The sequence below is a fragment of the Mirounga leonina genome, unplaced genomic scaffold, assembly GCF_011800145.1.
Source record: "Mirounga leonina isolate KUSES-001 unplaced genomic scaffold, KU_Mleo_1.0 Mir_127, whole genome shotgun sequence".
Lineage (NCBI taxonomy): Eukaryota > Metazoa > Chordata > Mammalia > Carnivora > Phocidae > Mirounga > Mirounga leonina.
In genome coordinates this window covers 53897692-53918219 of record NW_023270316.1, presented here as the reverse complement: position 1 = coordinate 53918219, position 20528 = coordinate 53897692, and the positions used below count along the sequence as shown (strand labels likewise).

General features: G+C 38.0%; 1 protein-coding gene across 5 annotated transcripts in view; it reads left to right on the top strand.

Moving 5' to 3' along the window:
• ENOX1 (ecto-NOX disulfide-thiol exchanger 1) overlaps positions 1–20528 on the top strand; it is a 551749-nt gene that overhangs the window by 72736 nt on the left and 458485 nt on the right. For 3 of the 5 annotated variants that reach the window (XM_035003323.1, XM_035003321.1, XM_035003322.1), the window contains exon 1: positions 18080–18972. The gene's annotated coding sequence lies outside the window, so the exon portion shown is untranslated. Of the gene's footprint in view, positions 1–18079; positions 18973–20528 lie in introns of those variants that run through there. The other 2 variants (XM_035003320.1, XM_035003319.1) reach the window with 1 other exon arrangement.

The following is a 20528-nucleotide window of genomic DNA, read 5'->3' as shown; positions in this document are numbered from 1 at the left end:
TCCTTAGTGGGTTTGTGTGCAGAAAGATTTTTTGTCATTGTAAGGACGTAAAGGTATTTTCTTGTATTTCCAGCTGACAGCATTGCAGTTTTGGTTTTTATATTTAGGTCTATGAAACATCTTGGATTACTTCTTCTATATGTTTTGGCTCATTTATTCATTACAGATTTATAGCCGTTTCAACATCACTTGTTAAAAAGATTCTACTTTCTCTGTTGAATTCTTTTGGTGTCTTTACTGGAAATTAATTGGTCACATATGTCCACATATATTTCTCAATTCTTTATTCAGTTTCATTTATTTATTTGTCTATCCTTACATCAATACCTTATTTTCTTGATCACTGTAGCATTTTTTAAAAATTTGAAATCAAGTTCTGTAAATTCTTCAAACTTTGTTCTTTTTAAAGATTATTTTGATGACTATAAATCCATTATGTTTTCATATAAGTTTTAGAAACAGCCGTCAATTGCCACAAAAATTCTGCTGAGATTTTGATTGGGATGGCATTAAATTTATAGATCAACTTCGGGTAATTTGATAGTTTAATGTTATTGGGACTTCCAATTTATGAGCATGCAACGTGAAATATCTCTTCATTTACATAGGTCTTTATTTTATTCTCTAATATTTTGTGGTTTTTCAGTATGGAGGTCTTGCATATTTTTTTATTATATTTATTCCTGAGTATTAATGTTTTATGATGCTATTATAAGTGTTATTTCAAATTTCATCTCCAATTATTCATTGCTGGCATATAGAGTTGAGTTTTATGTAGTGACTATCATCTCAACTTGCTAAATGAATTTTTGAGTTACAGTAGTTGTGTGTGTGTGTGAAGTAAAATGGTTTCTTTGGCTCCAAACATCATGACTGTTTACAGAGGAAATCTTAAGGAACAGTGTACAGGGATTCTCTTCTCTCCGTATCCTTGCCACCATTTGTTTTCTCTTGTCTTCTTAATCATTGGCCATTCTAAGAGGTGTGAGGTGACATCTCATTGTGGTTTTGATTTGCATTCCTTGATGATTAGTGATGTCGAGGACCTTTTCATGTACCATATAAATTTTAGGATTTTAAAAAATTTCTATGAAAAATGCCATTGGAATTTTGATAGGGATTACATTGAATCTGTAAAATGTATGGACAGCTTAACAATATTAATTCTTCCAGTCTATGAGCACAGAATTTCTTTTTATTTGTGTCTTCTTCAATTTATTTCATCAATGTCTTACAGTTTTTAGTATATTGATCTTTCATCTCCTTGGTTAAATTTATTCCTAAGTATTTTATTCTTTTTTATGCTATTGTAAATGAGATTGTCTTCCTAATTTATTTCTGATACTTCATTGTTTGTGTAGAGAAAAGCACTTGATTTTTATATATTGATTTTTTATCCTGCAACTTTACTGAATTCATTTATTCTAATAGTTTCTTGGTGGAGTCTTTAGGTTTTTTGATATATAGTATAATATCATATCATCCATAGATATAGTTTTACTTCTTCCTTTCTAGATACCTTTTATTTCTTTCTCTTGCCTAATTGCTTTGGCTAGGACTTCCAGTACTATCTTTTTTTTTTTTTCTTCTTCCAGTACTATCTTAAATAGAATGGTAAGAGTAGGAATCCTTGTTTTGTTTCTGATTTTAGAGGAAAAGCTTTTAGCTTTTCACCATTGAGTATAATGTTAGCTGTGGGCTCACCATATATGGCCTTTACTATGAAGGTACATTCTGTCTATACTGTTTGTTGAGATTTTATCATGAATCTTGAATTTCTTCAAATGCTTTTTATGTATCTGTTGAGATATGATTTTTTATACTTCATTTTGTTAATGTGGATTGTTTTGTGGTTATTGAAACATACTTCCATTCCTGGCATAAATCCCTATTGATTGTAGTATGATTCTTTCAATGTACTGTAGAATTCAGTTTGCTAATGTTTTTTGAGGATTTTTGTATTTCTATGTTCATCAGGGATATTGTCCTGTATTTTCTTTTCCTGTAGTGTTCTTGTCTAGCTTTGGTATCAGGATAATGCTGGCCTTTTAAATGAACTTGGAATGTTCCCTCCTTTAAAGTGCTCTATCAGCCTCAGACTCTGTCCCCTGATTCCTCAGGTTAATAAGACTGTGGATTTCTACTTGAATTCTATCTACACTGCCCTAGGGGAAAAGATGTATAAAAGTAGATCTTATCCGGTGTGGTTTCTTTCTTCCAAAGGTCAGCTCTGCTCTTTGTTTGGTTTCTGTTCAGTGCCTTCAAAGAGTTGTTTTTATATTTTGTGTAGTTTGTACTTATTTTCAGCAGGAGATTTAGTCTGAAAAAACCTACTCCACCGCTATTAGAAGTCAGAACTCTTCTTAAGGTCTTGATTGCTGAGTTTAAATCATTTATAATGATTTTAATTACTGTTATAGCAGGACTTATTTCTGCCATCATATTCACATTCTATATTTACTGTTTTTTTTCTTTTTATTTTTACCCCTCTTCTTTTCTAATTTCCTTTGAGTATATCAAAATTTTTTTTGTTTTAAAAATACTCGATTTTTATTCTTTAGATGATTTTCCCTAACTTGTTTTTCATTTTTTTCTATCAATATCTTAATTGTTATCCATGATCTTCCCTATCAAGAAAAGTACAACAGTACATATATCTTTGGTATTTTTCTCCATCCCTGTCATTCTGGTATTTTAGAATTTTAGTTCTTTGTTCTCAAAGATATTTTCTTCAGGTTTGAGCATGGGGAAGGGATACAATAGCCTGTTATAGTTAACCGTTTTGCTATTAGTTTACCGTTTTGTATATAGGTTTTTAAAAATAAAATATATTCCATTTGATACAGGGTCATTTTTTAAAATGTAAAACCGAGAAACTAATAAAGAAACAGCTTCTAAAGAAAGGCCAATACAGAATTGTAAACATAGTGTATTTTTTATAGTCAGTGATTCCTTTTTGAATAAACATAAAGGGAAAATGAAACAATCTTCATTTTAAATTTAAAGTAAATTCTCTTAACTCCTAGCATATCACCTGTTTATTATAAGTTTTCCTTTGAGTGTCTCAGCTACTGAGTAAAACTCTATTGAGAAATAATGTTGAGATATTCTATAGATCTCAGTTAAGAATAGGCTCATCACTGGGCTTTTTGACAAGTAGAAGAAATATGTGTAACTTTCCCAGAGAAGCCTAAAAGAGGTAACTGATAATACCATCCAAAGTTACCTGGATTTATGGTCCTGATTAAGTGGTCTCTACTCAGGGGAGCAACCACATTTCTGGTTACCCATAAGTGAAGGGGATAAGTCAAAAGAAAGTGAATGGAACAAGAGAAAGAAGTTAAATTGTTGGGTGGGTACAATTATTCCAGACTGTTTCTATAAAGGAGTGTAAATTCGTACATTTGCTTGAGGAAGGAAGAATTTGGGAGGAACGCTATCCATTTCACTGTGTCTTCTCACTTATTCTTCTGCTGGGTTTGAGGCTCTCTGAGAGGTTTGTTAGGAACTGGGCATGCCCCTGACTTTGAAATCTCCCACCAGTAGTTTTCTAACTTATGCCAGTGGATAAATTTAATCCTTCAGTAGAATGTTAGCCAGCCCTTTTGACAGCAAATATAAATAAAGCCATGTTCTCCAATCAGATTGAATAGTAAAACACTGATATCTTTATCCCCTATTTATCTGCTTCATTGCCTTCTTATTTTGTTTGGAACTTCAGAGTGTTACTTGTCAGTCCTTGAAAATCCAACATTATATTTTTGTACCCAGTGAGTTTGTATTATGATGAAAATGATAACAGTATTTTAAAGCACTAAAAAGCAGTGCAAACTATTCATACATGCAACAATTTGGATGGATCTAAAGGGAATTATGCTGAGGGAGAAAAATGCTGATCTTAAGAGGTTATGTACTGTATGATTCTATTTATGTAACATTCTTGAAATGGCAGAATTCTAGAGATGGAGATTACATTAATGATGACCAGGGGACAGGGATGGGGTAGGGGAGCAGATAAGAGAGTTCCTTGGTGGGGATAGAATTTTCTATCTTGCTTGGAACGGAGGTTAACATGAATCTGTACAGGGGAGAAGATTATATGCAAACACACACACAAGCACATGGTAAAGCTGGTAAAATCTGAATAAGATCTGAATAAGAGTGTTATGCCAATGCAGTTGTCTGGATTTGATACTGTGCTGTAGATGTTACCATTTAGGGGAAGCTGAGCTACAGGTACACAGGACTCTCTACTATTTTTATAATCTTCTGTGAGTTGATAATTATTTCAAATAAAAAGTAAAAAAAAAAACTGTGCAAATACTGTCAATTAATCTAAATTCCTCCTCGCCTAAAAGATAACAGGCAGGGGATGAGCTAGAACTTACAAAGCGGGACAGGCTATCAGAGCCTTGCTGTAATATATTTTGTCTCCGTTAAAGTCATGACACAAATAATCTTGAAAATCCAAGAAAATATCCTAGTAAAGAATGAATTTTTAAAGTTCATTTATTTCTTGCTGAAGGTTATTATTTTAGCTCAAAAGCAGAATTTATTTCTGTCCTTAACTGGATGAGATTGTTGACTGCCTTGCTTCCTGGTTTAAAATCCGACTTATGAAACTTGCAGTCATTTGTGAATATAAAAATACATTTTTGTTTACTATTGGTTCTAATAAAATCAAGTGCTTTTTAAAAACAAGTGATTGTTTTGAGGGAAAGAAGTTCAGACTTAGGAACAATGAATGGTTTTCGTAATTATTACTCACTGCACAGGTATTAACCAGTGTTCGCTCTTTAGTAGTAATATATACTTTAAGCCCCTAAGTATTCAAAACATGAACTAATTTTTCTTCATTATTGAAGTCTCTGTATGCAAACCTAGTAGCATTTGAAAGCTAATCTCCCTATGTGCCAGAGTAATTACAGCAAAGTAAATAATCTCCAGTGTTCTTATTCCCTATAGAAATGGTTTAATATCTTATCTTTCAAAACTGGTTTTCGGCTCATTCAAAAAGCCTGAGAAAAGTTCTTTAGTATTCCGAAAAGGAGTAACTTTAAGAAAGCTCTGGAGCATATCTCCCCTCCAGCTACTGCTCTTGTACTGGGGCACTTTCTCCATCAGACAAGGAGAAAACAAATCTCTTTGCTGCTGTTCCCTGGTGTGTGTGAGAGAGAGAGAGAGAGAGAGTGTGTGTGTGTGTGTGTGTGTGTGTGTGTGTGTGTGTTCGTTCCTCTGTAGAGCCTCAAATCAAAACTGAACCAGAAGCCACTGTGTGTAAACATGAAGTGATTTGTTTGGCTTGCTGATCATTCCAGAGGTGGCATTCTGCCATCAACTCCTTTCTAAGCCAATGCCCCAGGGTGATGTCAGGGGTCACCAAGCTTTTCCATGAGATGTTACATAGAGGTCCTGAGGGACTGTGGTGATTTCTTATCCACTGGGATTTTTTTCTCCCTGACGAGTTTTGTGGTGTTTGTCCCCGTGTCTGTATGGGTTCCAGAATGAGTCATTATGCAGTTGCTTCCCAAGTTATAAGGCAGTAATGAGTTCTTTGCTTCTGTATCTGAAATGTTGGATATCAGGCCTCAAAGTGCCAAAGAGAGTCTTGCTTTTTAAAACCGTGAAATTGTTTTTCACAGGTCTCTTTACTAGTGTATAGGTTGGAAGCTCTGCATTTTTTCCCCAAAAGGTTAAAACTGAGCAAAGCTTCTCAGCATAGATGACTCATGTTCCTTCTAGAGCAGAATTATTGGGAGACATTTTGTTTTGAATAAATATATCTTTAGTGAAATGTGCAAAAGACTTGACATGTGCTACTTGCAGCTTTCAGCCTGTTATAATTTTGTGAAAAGTGCGGTGTTGATTGAAATTTTCTATTTTTGGTCTTGGTGTTAAGATAGTTTTTGTTTTACTTTTTGCCTCAATAAAATACAAGGGGGAAAAAACCAGCTATTTAATCTTATGAGTTTGTTGTTTTGTATTAAAATTGTAATGTTTTAAATATTCAAAGGTGCCTTTTTATAATATAGTTTGTCTAAGGTTTAGTTCACCATCTATTTTGTAACCACCGAGTTTTACATTTTGTTATTTACACTGTGACTTGGCATTCTACAGAAGTTCTGATATGTTGCCGGCTACTCTAGGAATTAGGGAATTGTTATTTCCAATTTTATATTATTATTTATATTATTATTGATCTTTTCTTGGCTCTTAAGATAGCTTCTTGGTCAAGACTGCATGTGTTTACTGAAAGATATTTATATAGGACTTCCCAGTCTTAAATATTGGTTGCCAAAAACAAAAAGGGGATTAAAAATGAACCAACCAACAAAACATTATTTGTGACAGCACATCACTGACATGAAGTGAAAATTCTGGTGAAAACCAGTGAGATCAGTAGGGCTCCCTGGTGACCCATGCATTTCTTCCAAGTGTTCTCCTCCTCAGATTTCTCTGGTCCGCTTCTCTTCTGCTTCATCATCACTCTACTGCTGTACAGTATGGTTTGAATGCTTTCTCTGCCTTGTCTTTTTTCTCCCTCGTCCTTCTTTGCCCTGCCAAATGTGCATGTTCTTTATGGTTCTATCCCTCAACCCTGACTCTGGAGTAACTGAGTGTCTGTAGCTCAGCTTTACTTGCTTTCTGAGCCTCTCCTGAGTGGGGCAGAAAGAACACTAGGAGCTTCATTTCCAGTAACCTACGGGGCCCCAAATCAGTCTTGCTCCACAATAGGCCAGGTGTTAGGGTGAGTCATGGTTACCCACATCCACACTGCGCTGTATCCCTATCCCAGAGGCTGCTGAATCTGTGCCTTCTGTGTGTGAACCAGAGCCTCCGTTGGACCCATCCCTTTGGATGGAACTTGGATATCTCGCCCAGCTCTTGCTTGTCCTAAGAGGCTGCCCTCTGCCTTTTGGCTTTTCAGTCAGTGGCCGGAGATCTGTTCCGATATGGCTAAACTCTCTGATGGGAAATGCCTACTGTTGAGTCTGGCCAGCTAGATTAAACTTAAAGCATTGGCGTGAGCAAACCTGAATTTGCTGTGTCCCTCACAACATGGTAGTTGAACAACCTCAAGGTTAAGCCCTGAAGTTCAGTCACTTTCCCAAACTCTGGCCCTACCTAGTCCTGGCTACCTTTGCTCTCCCAGTGGACTGTTTCCTGTTTGGGTGTGAGTTAAAACAGGCCCTTCTCTCCCGTCCCTCTTCACCCACCCTGAAGGCTTCAGCAATGATCTCCATTAGGAAGAATTTCCTAAGCTCCAATTCTGTATTTTCATCTGCCTGATGGACCCCACCTAATTATGTTCCTCTGGTACTTTAAGCTCAATGTGTGTCTGAACTTGGACTCTGCCTTCCCACTCATACTAGTTCTTTCAGTAGGCTTTCCCATTATTTCCTGTAATGGCGCTATCAGCTATCCTTTATTCTATGCCAAAACCCTGGGAGTTATTTTCTTTCTTTCGGGATTTTTTTTTTAATTTTGATTTTTTAAAAATTTATTCTTGAATATTTATTTATTTTTATTTTAATTCTGGTGTAGTTAACATAGTGTTATATTAGTTTCAGGTGCACAGTATAGTGATTCAACAGTTACTCTGTGCTCTTCTTGAATGAAAGTGGTGAGAGCGGACATCCTTGTCTTGTTCCTGACCTTAGGGAGAAAGCTCTCAGTTTTTCACCATGGAGTATGATGTTCCCTCTGGGTTTTTCATATATGGCCTTTCATATGTGGAGGTATGTTCCCTCTAAACCTACTGTGTTGAGGGTTTTTATCATTAATGGATATTGTACTTTGTCATATGTATGCTTTTTCTACATCTGTTGAAATGATCATATGGTTTTCATCTTTTCTCTTATTGATGTGACGTATCCCATTGATTGATTTGCGATTTTTGAACCACCCTTGCATCCTGGGAATAAATCCTGCTTGATGGTGGTGAATGATTTTTTAATGTATCATTGGACTCAATTTGCTAATATTTTGCTGAGGATTTTTGCATCATTGTTCATTAGAGATAATGGTCTGTACTCTTTTCTTTTTGTGGTGTCTTTATCTGGTTTTACTATCAGGGTAATTCTGGCCTCATTGAATGTATTTGGAAGCTTTCTTTCCTCTTCTATTTTTTTGAAAAGTTTGAGAAGAATAGGTATTAACTCTTCTTTCAATGTTTGCAGAATTCAACTGTGAAGCCATCTGGTCCTGGACTTTTGTTTGTTAAGAGTTTTTTGATTACTGATTTAGTTTCATTGCTGATAATCGGTCTGTTCAAATTTTCTATTTCTTTCTGCTTCAGTTTTGGTAGGTTATATTTCTAGGAATTTATCCATTTCTTCTGGGTTGTCCAATTTTTTGGCATATAATTTTTCACAATATTCTCTTACAGTCATTTGTCTTTCTGTGATGTCAGTTCTTTCTCCTCTGTCATTTCTGATTTTGTTGATTTGTGTTCTCTTGCTCTTTATTTTTTATGAATCTGGCTAAAGGTTTATCAATTTTGTTGATCTTTTCAAAGAACCAACTGGTTTCATTGATTGGTTCTAGTTTGGCGGGGGAGGAGCAGAGGGAGGGGGAGGGAGAGAGAGAATTGTAAGCTGGACGTGGAACCTAACGTGGGGCTTGATCTCACGACCTTGAGGTCCTGACCTGAGCCAAAATCAAGAGTCAGATGCTTAACCGACTGTGCCACCCAGGAGCCCCACATTGTTGGTTCTGTTACTTTTTGGTTTCTACATCATTTATTTCTGCTCTCATCTTTCTTATTTCCTTCCTTCTGCTGGTCTTGGGTTTTTTTGTTCTTCATTTTGTAACTCCTTTAGGGGTAAAGTTAAGTTGTTTGAGAGTTTTCTTGCTTCTTGAGGTAGGCCTGGATTGCCACAAACTTCCCTCTTAGAACTGATTTGCTGCAGCCGGGAGTCATCTTTTCCTGCACCTTCTACCTCACTTCACATTTAGCCAATTGCCAAAACATCAGTTCTTCTTTGTTGTTTTTCCTGTGCTTTTATAACTCCTCATTCTTATTCCTTCACCCTGTGCTTTTTGCTTATTCTATTGCTTCTGTTTGAAATGCAGTTTCTGCTCACTTTTGCTTTTTTAAAACCTGGTTATCCTTTAACAGCTAGTTATAAGATGCTTTCCTTTTCAAAATAATCTTCCCTGATGTGCCTAACTGGAATTATTCTCTCATATATTAGTTTTCTAAAAAAACATATTTATCATTATTTATGTTCCTATTGTATTTTCCTGTTTATATTGTATGCACCTGAGGTAAAGATATGGGTATGCTTACATTTATGTGGTTTACCATTGTAAGTCTAGAGCATAAAAATTTAAACTGTATCAAAACCCTCTCAGAACTTCCTACGTTGGTTCCTGCACTGCAGGCCTCAGTGCTGCCTGCCTTGGATGTTCTGTGTGCCCTGTAGCACTGCTTTCTGTTTTCCCCAGATTCACATCAACCAGCTTGTTGTGTTTGTGTTTACCTGCAATGGCTAAAAATTGCCCATTCTGTAGAAAATGTCTTTATAATCACTCCAATTGTTTCCCCCGCTGAGCTCAAACAACCAGAAGCTGATACAGAAGGAACCAAAAGAAGTCAAAAAGCAAAGAACATGGTATAACTAGTTTGGAAAGAAGTTTCGTTCCTCAAAAGTTTAGACATACAGTTACAATATGACGGAGCAATTTTTCTCTTAGGTAGTACACCCAAGGGAAACGAAAATATATGTCCCCACGAATACCTATACACAAATGTTCGTAACAGCATTATTCATAATAGCTAAAAAATTGGATACAACCCAGATGTCCATCAACTGATGAATGGGTAAACAAAAACTGGGATAGCCATACGGTGGAATTTTATTCAGCTATAAAAAGAATGAAGTACTGATATATGCTACAACAAGGATGAACCATGAAGACATTATGCTCATTCACTGAATTCTTTAACAGAAGCCAGCCACAGAGGTGATTCTCTTTATATGAGATGTCCATAGTAGGCAAATCCTTAGAAACAGAAAGTACATTAATGGTTGCCATGGGTTGTAATGGAAGTATGGTGAGTGACTGCTGATGGGTATGGTGTTTCTTTCTGGGATTATGAAAGCGTTCTGGGATTAGATAGTAGTAATAGTTACATAACTCTGAATATACTAAAATCCACTAAATCATACATTTTAAATGGTTAAATTTTCATGGCATGTGAATTACATCTCTGTAAAGCTATTATTAAAAAAAAGAAGAGGGGCACCTGGGTGGCTCAGTTGGTTAAGCATCTGCCTTCGGTTCAGGTCATGAACCTGGGGCCCTGGGATTGAGCCCTGCGGCAGTCTCCCTGCTGAGCAGGGAGCCTGCTTCTCTCTCTCTCTCTGCCCCTTTCCCCTGCCTGCTCACTCACTCTCTCCCCCTCTCTCTTTCTCTCAAATAAATAAAATCTTAAAAAAAAATAAGAGAGAGGACTAGAAAATTTAAAGGTAGAAGGAGAAAGGGTTTAAATATGTTTCATTGAACCAAGGTGGGCCCTCTGACTGGTTAAGCTGATGAGGAGATGAGGGAATGAAGGCTCAGAGAAATTAACCCACTTAGGATTTCATAGTGTGTGGTGGGGATGACTGAAGGAATCATTCAAAACACATGCTTATTCCACTAATGATGTTACCTTCTCAGAAGGGCATATAGCTTATATGAGATATGTGTGGTGAACATATGGTTCAAGGAGGCCTGATGACTCTTAGTTTGAAGTCTGGACTTGCTTAGGATAAAGCCCCCTCACCTTGTCTGCCTTCTAGTGCCTTAAATAGTGCATAGATGTGTGTGCTATTAATACTTGTGATCGGCTTACTATGTTCCTGTATTTTCTTTACTCAAAACAGAGTGGTTGTTGGTCATCCCTGTGAAAGGAGAATGGTTGGGGCTTATGGTTAGGGGTGCCTGTAATTTCTTAAATGCACCATGTGAAAGATAAAATGTACCAGACCATTCAGGAGAAGATTTTACTCAAGCTGTTACAAAAGAGAGAATGTTCATTAATGAAGACTGTCTCAAGAAGAAGAACACTTGGGTTTCATAAAACAAGGGAATCAGTGAAAAAGGGTCTATAGAAGTGGGTCTTGTCTCAGACTAGGAGAAGGCAGGGCCTTCCTTTGTGGTTAGCCCCTGCTTAGCCACATCTTCTCCAACATCATCAGTAAGTTGAAATGATACATACTTCTGCTGGTATTATAAAAATGGAAGCAATCTTGAAGTGGTACTTAAGGTAATACATTGTTCTCTTTCTACACAATTGAAGCGAGACTCATGTACCCGTTGGTAGTCAGTTTTAAAGGAAACTAGAAGAAGATGTCAGGAGAGTTCAAGAAGGGGAAGGGGCTGACTTGTGTGAACCAAGTCCCATAGGTAAGTAAGTATCCTGACAGCATGCCTGCTAAGCCAAAGCCACAGCCAGCTTGCAAAGCATAAACTCAGCACGAGAGGAACTTTGGAGTAAGGTGATGGAATGGTTTTTCATAAGAGCTGACGGAGTTATTTTTGAACATAAAAGTGGTAAAAAAATCTCACATTTAGGGTCGTTAAGACTGATTTTGTTCCAGCACAGACTAGCTCAATAACAAATTAGTCTTTCCTAGTGTTTTTTTTTTCCCCCTTAGCCTAATTTCCATGATTTTACCATATGGAAACTCTGACTTTTATAAAGAACTTGCTACACTGAGCAAGCTTGGTGAATTTTTCAAATGTTTTTTGACATTAACAGCTCTGTTTCTCAATTAGCAAAGGGAATAAAGTTGATTATGCATATCCATGGGTGACAATTTACATCTGATTAGCCAGCTCTAAGGTAAACATTAAAAGGTCACTATTAATAACATTTACGTCTTTTGTTTTCAGAAAGACCAGTCAGGAAGTCCTAGCTTTGTTTTGCTCCCAAGGTTGAAAGGCCCCATTTTAAAATGATGGACTTAAATATTGGGTAATAAAATCTGTAGACTTTAAAGTTTAGTTAGTTGACATTTTGTTTGTTGCATTTTTCTAACCATATTCTGATTTCCATCTGTTTTGTGAGAACTATTAGCTAATCATAGACATTAAAAAAAAAAAAAAAAGGAACATATGTAAAGACTTGCAACATGTTCTGGTAACCTATTCATGGGTTTATCCTTATAGCCGAAAGGTCTTTCAGCTTTTTTTTCTGGCTAAAAATAGGCAAACTGTCAGAGGAAGAGAGGAAATTAGCTTTACCTCCTTTATTATAAGAATTAACAATTCATCCCTTTTTTTTTTTTTTTTATGCTCACTGGAATCAGAAGAGCTGATAGCTTGTCTTGTGTATGAGAAAGATTCGGAAAAGTAAATTTATAGTGTTCGTTGTGCAGGCAGTAAGTTTCGGTGATCCTTTGCTATTTTGTTATTTGGGTTTGGCAGACCTGTAGCAGATGAACCCGGGCTCCTAGTTGCCAGTTGTGAGCGTTAGTTACAGTGTCTGTGCTTTCGGACATGTGACCCTGCTCTCAGTCCATTCGTGAACACTGTTTTTGTCTTCTTTCTCCCGTTTTATCCATTCTTTTTCAACAATGGAAATAGTTGTACTGTTGGTAATTATTTTTTAATTATAAAAGTACACATGTTCTTGGTAAAAAAAAAAATTGGATAATATGAAAAGGTATGAAGAAAAAATTTATAGTCCTACTTCTCAGAGATAATGATTATTTCCATTTTGATAAATATCCTTCCAAGTGTGTGCTTGTTTTTTTTTTCTTCTGTGTGTATAAATATATTTTAACACAGGTACATTGTTTTTAACGCAATTTTAGAAGCTTTTGTAACATGTTATGCACAGCTTTCTGTTAAATATGCATATATCTTTCATTTTGATGGGTATATGTATGGTATTGCAATATAAAGATCCACTATATTTTATTAAGCAACTACCTGTTGATGGACATTTAAGGTACTCTCTAGGATAAATTCTGGTGAAAATTCTGGGTCATAATTTTTGATACTATTAAACTACTTCCCAGGGCTCTCCTATAAATGGTCTTTAACAGTGCCCATTTTCTCATACCTTCAGTAACAGAGTATTTTTTAAATTTTTGTCATTCTGATCTGCAAAATACTACTTAAAATTTGAATTTCCTTGATTTGGGAGTTTGAAAATTTTACATAAATTTAGAGGCACTCTGTGAACCTGTTCATGTTGTTTATTTTGCTTTTTCTCATAGAAGGTTTGTATTTTTGTATTGGTTCACAAGAGTTCTTTATATATTAGGGAGATGAACCCTCTGCCATATAAATCAACTTACTTAAATTAGGTGCCAGGCAATGGGACAAATATGGATTTTTCTCAATTTGATCAATCTTTTGGATTTACAGTATTTTTCCCCCCAAAAAAGCTACTTATTTATTTAGTCAAAATGTGTTAATCTTTATAGTTTTTGGCTTTAAAATTATGCTTGGAAAAATCTTCTTCCATTAAGATTATAGAAATTATCCCTTGAATTTTCTTTTAGTTCTTCTGTGACTTTTTTAATGTTTAAATATTTAATCTATCTAGACTTAATTTGGGGGGCAGGTACTTGGTAAGGATCCAAAATTATAATTTCTCCATGTTTAACTCATTACCCCAGCACTGGTATTTCCGAGTCTACTGCTTTTCCACTTTCAACATACACAAAGTCCCCATGGGTTTTTGGATCTTATTCTGCTTCCTCTGTTCTGTTCTACAGATCTATTACCTTGATACTAACTCAGAGATGCAAAAACATTTGATCATGGAGCAGGGCTAACTTTGCCTCACAGAGTTAGGTGGAGAATATTTGAGGAGTATTGAGAATGATTCCTAAGGCTTCCAGGAGGTGACCCTTGAATGAACTATAAAGAGGTAGCAGGAGTAAGCCAAGTGAGGGTCAGGTTGGGATAATGGGGAAGAGCATTCCAGGCAGAGATGTTAGCGTGAATGGTCTCAGAGGTGAGAAGTAGCAGGACGTGTGTGTGTGTGTGTGTGTGTGTGTGTGTATGTTATGTGAAATATGAGGCAGATGTCATGAGAAATGAAGTTGTAGCTGTGGTCAGGTGCCTAATGCTTGGGGTTCTTTCAACCATGTAAGAAATTTAGAATTTTCTCAGATGGCATATATTGTTCAAGTGTTTTAAGCTGAGGCCTGACATTGTCTGGTTTGAATTTTAGGGAGATTTTCTTTCTCTTTTCACAGGTACGATCTATTCTAGAGAAATCAGCCTATAGGTGAGGAGACCACTAGACATTTCTGTAGTCATCCAAATAAGGGGTGCCAGGGACCTGAACCAAGGTGGCATCACAGAGGGAGGGTAGAGGGTCTGATGAGAGGCCTGTTTTGGTGAGCTGCATGAACGCTGGTGGATGACGCTCATGGAAGAGTGAAGAGTGGCTCCAGGTTTCCCAGCATTGGTGAGTGGCCTCAGGTTTCTAGACGCACAGGAGACAAGACTGTCCTGTGAAGAGGAGGCGATGGCAGAGTAACTTGGTGGCTTTAGGAGACTGACAGGGATGAGGGAACCATCTGACCTGACACAACTGTTGGGCCTCCAGCAACGTATGCCTTTTGAAGGCCATAGACAGTGTTCACGTTGTGAGTTTTGCATTCCCAGGTTCTATTTGAGCCAGTGCCTCTGGCTTTTCCACAGGTTACATACACGTTGTGGTGGTGAGTTCCTGCCCTTCTGCTCTACCTCCCCTGTGGACAAGCTAGGAGCCTAGGATTTTTTTTAAGCTACATATTTAACCTAGTCAGTGTGAGACAAGTCATAGTTTCTCAGTTTCATACATTACCTGCATCAGCAGCTAAATTTCTAGATATGCTTTGCAGATGATATTTGAAGCTAGCCGACTATGAATAATGATGACCCTGTAAAAGTAGCAATAAGAAAGTCTTGTTGGAGCTGACAGAAAATCTCCTCACAGAAGCCAGGGAAGAAATGCTTCTTGTGAAATTTTCCTTTGCTCGTACACACTAGTTGGCCTCTCTCAAATCAAAGGAAGAACTAATTTTGCTAATAGGAAGACTATTTCTAATAGATTCACACCTGATATGAGTTACAATGTGAAGAGCAGCAAAGGAAGAATAAAATGCGTAAGATTTATGCCACTGAACTGCCAACTGTGTGTCATTAAGTAAGGAAATATGGGGAGCATTGTCACCATCCTCAATTTATATTTATTGAACGCCATGATGTTCGAGGTGAGGCTTATAAATAGTCACTTGGTCAGGTTGAGTACACTAATAATTTATGCTGAGCAAGTAGAAGAGGTTACTAATTTTGTTTTCTTTACCATCTGTGTACCTCCTGGGCAGATCATTTTTTTTTTAATCTGCTTGTCTTTTTTTTTAACTTATTTATAAGCAAGGCTGGCTGTTCTGCCAAAAACAGAGTGTTCCAGATATAAAACCCTCAGAATCCCCCTCCTTACCCCAAAGACTTTACATTCCAAAGAGAGAGAAGAGGGTAGATTGGTCAATAGCTCTGCAAAATCTCAGGTTCTTCTCTTCCTAGCTGACGTCCGCTTGACTCAGAATTGCCGAGAAAGGGGGCATGAGTGTTCTGGCCTGGATTTTTTTGTGTGTTTGTTTAAGCTACAGGCTGTGTCATATTTTGTAATAGTGAAGCAGTGCATTAAGTGTTACCAGGGTGGAATCCAACCAGTTTTCTTGGTCTTCTCATTGGAAGCCAGGAACAGATACACGAACAGGTGGGCTGGGAGTTGGAGGAGAAGCCTTGAGCAAAGCAGGGAGCATGGAGAATTGCAAAAAATGGAAACAAAACAGGAATGCATTGTGGTAATGAATCCTGTGAGTGTGTATGTATATACAGCTATATATTCATATTTATATTAATATCTTCATGTGTGTATAAGATCACAAAAAATTTTTGATGCAGAATATACATTTTACTTATATAGGTTGATTTACAGACACAAAAGTGAAAAAAAAAATGAATATTGCAATGCATAGCCCCAAAGCAGTCCATCTGAATGGTAATGAAAATCTGGCTCTTTTGAGGAGCTGATTTTGTCATTTTCTCTTAAATGCAATTTGGCTCCTATTTCACACCATTTTTTTTTTTATGGTATCAGTGGTACCCAGTAAGTGTCAGCTTGTCAGTGATGGGGATCAATCCTTAATAATTAAATGTGCACTTTCTACCTGTGTTCATTAAATACCTAACACAATCTTCCAGTTTAATTTTCATTTTGTTGTTCTTCTATTTTGCCAGATCTTCTTCTTCCTCAATTCATCTTCTAACATTTGCATTCTTCAGAGCTCTGAACTTGTTCTCACTCTTCACAGTGGTCTGAGTCACTTTTATTCATCTTTGTGCCTTCCTGGCCTATTGAGTAATTTTGACTCTTGGGGGTGGATCCTGATAGCTACCCACCAAAATCCATTCTACCCTTGTCCTAGGTACATGTGGCTCTAGTGTATTTCCCAGCCTCGCTTGTAGGTAGGTGCCCATGTGAGTGAGATCTCTCCAGGGGAATGTGAGTAGACGTGGTGCGTGCCCTTTTTAGAGCTGGCCCGTAGAAAGCCCTATAGGTGCACCTCTCTGAACCTTCCTCCTCTGGCTAAGTGGGGTGGATGCTACTATTGGACAGGCTCTTGGAATGACTGTCTCCCCACCCCCATCTGAGTTCCTTGTATTACCATGGGAGAAACTTCTTACTAAAGCCACTGATTTTTGGTGGTCTGTTCATAACATTGAGTCTGCCCTAAATAAGACAACTCCCAAACCTATATGTCTTTACCTAGAGCCCAGGTCTTTTTCCTAACTGAGATCCAGACTTCTGACTGCTTATTGGACATGTCATGAGTAATGTCTCCCAGGTATCTTAAACTCAGCTTGTCTAAAACCTGACTGACAACTGTCTCCCTCTCTCTGGCCCCGTCCCTTTCCACTGTTGCTTTCTCTGTAACTAGTAAGCCCAGCCAACCGGATACCAACTGACATATTTGGGAGTCATTTTTGACTGTTCTTACTGCTGCATCCCTCAGTCTAGGGGTCAGCAAATTTCATTCTCAGGCTAAATTTGGCCCGTTTGCCTGTTTTCTTATAAATAAATGTTGGTATGCAGTGACACTCATTCACTTACATATTGTCTGTGTCCCCTTTCTCACCGAAACACTAAAGATGAGTAATTGTGGCAGAAACCATATGGCAGGCAAAGCCTAAACTTTGTCGATCTTACCCTTTACGGAAAATTTTGCCAACCCTGGTCTAGTCAGTTACCGAAGTCTGTTAATTCTGTCTTCTTAATATTCTTTTAAACCCATCCACTTCTTTCCGTTTCCACAGTCATTCCTGTCCTCGTGTGTACTGTTGTTTCTGTGTATGTCCTCTCACAGTTTTATAATCCATTCTCCATATGGCAGCCAAAGTCATCTTGCTATAAGGGAAATGTTGAAGATCCATTTATTGATACTCTTAGCCTGCTCTACTAATACAGCTCTCAAATCTATGTGTCTTTACCTACAACCCAAGTCTCTCTCTCTCTAAACTCAGGTTCAGATATCCCCACCTTGGTTAAAATCCTTCAGTGACTTCCATTGCCCTTAGAATAAAGTAGCTGAGGCCCAACTTTGCCTCCTCACTTCAACCCTTGCCGTTCTTAGCTTCTTTCAGTGTTTCGGTTGCATTTTGTTCTCCCTTGTCTCTGGGCCTTCTCTTTCCCACATTCCCCCTTTACCTGGTAAAGTCTCATTTATCTGCCCAGGCCAAAACATAAAAATACTTTGTCTAGAAGGCCCTTCCTGATTTCCAAATAAGGTCTGATCTCCTTCCCATATACTCCCATAACACCCTGTGTTTCCTCTGTCATTTCAGTTACTATACTTTACTTGCCTTATTATTAATCTCTCTTCTTCCCACTGACTGTAAATACTGCAAGAGGAGGGGCCGTGTCTGTGTTGAGTCTTGCCGAATATCCAGCATCCATCACACTTGGGACATGGCTGGCAGATTGTGGGCAGCAATGTGGGGTAATACCAGCTCACATTTGCTGCCCTTTCCTCTTTCCAGGAACTTACACTAAGAATGCCTTTTTTTTTTTTTTTTTTTTTTTTTGAGTAAAGATTCTAATTGAATTAGTTAAGTTCAAAGAAAGCCAGTGATTAAGGGAGCAAGTTATGAGATAGGTAGACTTGGTTGGAGAGATGAATTCTATAGAATATAGGAGCAGAGGAGCCTGGAGTGAGCACACACACACACACACATACACATACACAAAACACACATTCAGTAAGTGCCAAAACATTCTAGAAACCTAATACTACAGACAGGCATGATCCACCCCTCAGTCTAATTGTGAGAGTGTCAACCATCTTCCGTCATAAAGAGTAGAGAGAACATTTCTTTTTGCCCTAGTTAAAGAGAGCCTTTGAGCAAGTTGTCATTCATTCATTGTTACATTCAATCTTTCATTTGTTTGTTTAACAAATCTTTGTTCCGCCTGATACCAGATGCATTGGATACAGATATTAAGGGGAAAAAGGGAGCTATTACATTAGTGGGAAGGCAGACACTTAAAATATAATTACAGGACAATATGGTAAGCACTATAATTTAGCAATTTGTACAGAGTAGTATGAAAGCACAGAGGAGGAAGCAAATTCTGTTTTTACCTGTTTCTGGCAATCGGAAATGGAAATGTTGTATGTACACTTTTTGTGGGTGAGGCCTGAAGGGAGTGGGTAGAGCTCACTTCTCTTGTGTAGTTTTGCGTGAGTGGTTCCTTATTGCTGCCTTTCCCCTTGTCCTTCAGGGCTGGGACGGAGATGGTGTGCTGTTTTCCATGGGAGTTTGCTTGGCAGATGGAATAATTCATGCATCGATTCGGGACTAGCAGTAGCATTGACCTGACTTATTCAGTTGAGTCATAGCAGAGAAGACAGATATTGCTCCCATGATGTCAACACCCCTCCCCAACCTCCCCGAGGAGGAGACACGGTAGGAAAATCTCGGTTCTTGGGCGTGGACCCCTTGAAAAAGCCAAATGGGACAAATCGTACTTGAATAAGAATGATACCATGTGAGTGAGGTTTGAGTCTACGTGGGAAACTTTAACAGACGACTCACTTGGCTCAGAACAAACCTGTCTCTGGGCAAACATTTGTGTGCTTCACCTTCAGAATCGTGAAGCCAGATAACGGAGAAATGAACGTACAGTGTGGTTGCAGAAATCCCGTGTTTTCCTCGGGGTTTTTTTTTCTTTCTTTCTTTTTTTTTTTATTCCTGTCGGAGTCCTGTGGTTGCTGTTGTTGGGGAATTCTTGGTTTTTTCTGCTCACAGAATTGTGATAGAAAAACACCATGGCCACTGATAGTGTTAGTAATTGATAGCATGGATTCAGATCCCATCTTTGCCACTTACTAATTGGGGAGACTTGGATGATTTACTTAATTAAGCTCACTAAGCCTCAGTCTCCCCATCTTAAAAATGAGAATATTGGACACCTTAGGTGGCTCAGTGGTTAAGCATTTGCTTTAGTTCAGGTCAAGATCTCAGGGTCTTGGGATCAAGCCCTGCATCGGGCTCCCTGTTCGACAGGAAGTCTGCTTCTCCCACCCCGTCCCCCCCTCCCCTGCTTGTTCTCTCTCTCTCAAATAAATAAAATCTTTAAAAAAAGGAGAATATTAATGTTATCATCTAACTCAAACGATCATTATGAGGATTAAATGAGATAATGCAAATACATTCCTGTTATTATATTCTAAGAGCTCCTTAAAGGTTTGTCATTAGGTCCCCAAAGGGAAGCCTTGCCTATGTTTCTTCTCTGTTTAGAATGTCAGACAATTTTCCTTTGTCATTCCAACCATGACAGTGGCAAGACAGAGCATGCTGCTGAAAGATTACCCTAAATTCTCATATGTGACTTTGACTCCTTGGTTGGTATATGTTGGCTGACACTTCACTTATTTTAGGAGATTTCTCAGTGATTAAAGCCAGGTGATGATCTTCCCCCGCCCCCCCCCCCCAGGTCTTCTAAAGGGCTGCAGCAGGTTTCTTCAATTCCGTAGGTGGGCTAATCTGATAAGTAATGGGTATGCCTCTTAGCAGGCCATGGTGCTCTCATTCCCCCTAATGCCCAGGAGGCAAGACTAGCTGGTCTCAATGTGGACCTCACGGTCCTCTAAAAGTTCACAACGACGAAAAACAGCAGAATTCAGATGTCCATAATTTATGAACCCTTATTCTACCGCCGGCACCTCAAAGAAAAAAAAATCTGTCCCCATTTAACAGTTCTCAGACTTCGTTTGAATTAATACCTTATGTAGTTAAGTCTGAATTGCCAAGTACACTGACTCGTTTCTTCATTATGTAAGCCATTTACAGGTCACTGCTCAGATGTTGGAATACCTGTTTTAGGCTAACAGCAAGGTGCTCAAATGACTCTCAGCTGTGCCCTTGCACTTGCATTCACCTGGGCTCCCTAGAGAAATACCATACTGGGCTCTTCACCATTAGCTTGGAGTCCTGCACGGAGGCCTCATTAGCATCAAAAA